Genomic DNA, 1,943 nt, shown 5'->3' on the forward strand with positions numbered 1-1,943 from the left:
ATTAGAGACAGGGTTTCATCATGTTGGCCAGGACCGTCTTGAACTCCTGACCTTGTAATCCGCCCGGCTCAGCCTCCCAAAGTGTTGGGATTACAGGCGTAAACCACATTGCACCTCTTCTTCTTAACTCTTTTCTTGGGTTTCTTCTCGTAGGCTGGATTCTGTTGTATAGCACCATGAGCTTTCTTTTCTTTTTTTCTGCTTTTTGAGATGGAGTTTCATTCTTGTTGCCCAGGCTGGAGTCCAATGGCGCGATCTCGGCCCACTGCAACTTCTGCTTCCTGGGTCAAGTGATTCTCCTGCTTCAGCCTCCTGAGCAGCTGGAATTACAGGCATCTGCCACCATGCATGGCTTATTTTTTTGTGTTTTTAGTAGAGACAGGGTTTCTCCAGGTTGGTCAGGCTGGTTTCGAACTCCTGACCTCAGGTGATCAGCCTGCCTTGGCCTCCCAAAGTGGTGGGATTATAGGCATGAGCCATTGCTCCCGGCCAACCTTTCTTATACATCTCCTCCATCATGTCTGGAGTTATGCTGTTCTTTATGTATTGAGAGAACTGGTGTTTGTTTTTTTGTTTATTTTGAGACAGAGTCTTGCTCTTGGCTCTTGTTGTTCAGGCTGGAATGCAGTGGCTCCATCTCAGCTCATTGCAATCTCCACCTCCCGAGTTCAAGTGATTCTCCTGCTTCAGCCTCCTGAGTAGCTGGGATTACAGGCATGGCCACCATGCCTGGCTAATTTTGTATTTTCAGTAGAGAGAGGGTTTCACCATGTTGGTCAGACTGTTTTAAAACTCCTGACTTCAGGCGATCTGCCTGCCTCGGCCTCCCAAAGTGCTGAAATTAACAGGCCTGAGCCACACTGTGCCCAGCTGAGGGAACTGCTTCTTATAAGCATCTTCATCTCCGCCCATAAAGTAGCACATGTAATCTGCAACGTTCTGGCCCATGATGTGCTTCCGCTGTACTTCTGCCTTAACTTCCTTGCTTTCTCAATCATAATCAGGGAATCGTTTGATGCTGTGAGGGATAGACAAGCCTCCATCCACGGCTCCCTTCAGGGTGCCAAAAACTTTATTGCCAGTGGTAGTTCTGGCAGGGACTGCATCCGAAGAGCAGGTAAAGGCACTCAGCTGACCATCAGTGCTTTCCACGTTGTATTCAGCTCCAGTCATCTCCACTTGGCCTTCATAGATCTTGTCCATGCCAAACCTATTGAGAAGCCTGCAGTCCAGCAGCAGGCCAGTACAATACAGTGGTGTGTAATTTGTCAGGCCAACCTTCCCACTGTATTTTGGCAGTTCACGTGTGTATCCTGTGCAGACCATCATATCTCCTTCTCTTTCTTCCTTTTTTTCCTCCCCTCCCCTCTCCTCCCCTCCTCTTCCCTTTCTCTCTTTCTTTCTTTTTGAGACGGAGTCTTGCTCTATCGCTAGGCTAGAATACAGTGGCACGATCTCGGCTCACTGCAACCTCCACCTCCCAGGTTCAAGCAATTCGCCTGTCTCAGCTTCCCAAGTATCTGGGACTACAGGCGCATGCCACTATGCCCAGCTAATTTTTGTATTTTTGGTAGAGACAGGGTTTCACCATGTTGGCCAGGATGGTCTCGATCTCTTGACCTTGTGATCTGCCCACCTCAGCCTCCCAGAGTGTTGGGATTACAGGCGTGAGCCACCGCTCCTGACCTATCATACCCCCTTCTGCACAGGCATAAGTAATCTGACAAATGATATCTCTGTTGCACACACTACTGTACTGTATTTGGGTGTGTTGTATTTATTTTTATGCTTTATCACCAGGCATTTCTGAGCATAGTAATGTGGTTTTACCCTCTTGTTGTCTTCAAATTTTTTTTAGAACCTAGTTTTAGCTGATCTTGTTGTCTTCTAAATTTCACTTGGTATCACTTAAAGTAGGGCCGATTCTTTTTTTTTTTTTTTTT

Source organism: Cebus imitator, unplaced genomic scaffold (assembly GCF_001604975.1).
Source record: "Cebus imitator isolate Cc_AM_T3 unplaced genomic scaffold, Cebus_imitator-1.0 Scaffold552, whole genome shotgun sequence".
NCBI lineage: Eukaryota > Metazoa > Chordata > Mammalia > Primates > Cebidae > Cebus > Cebus imitator.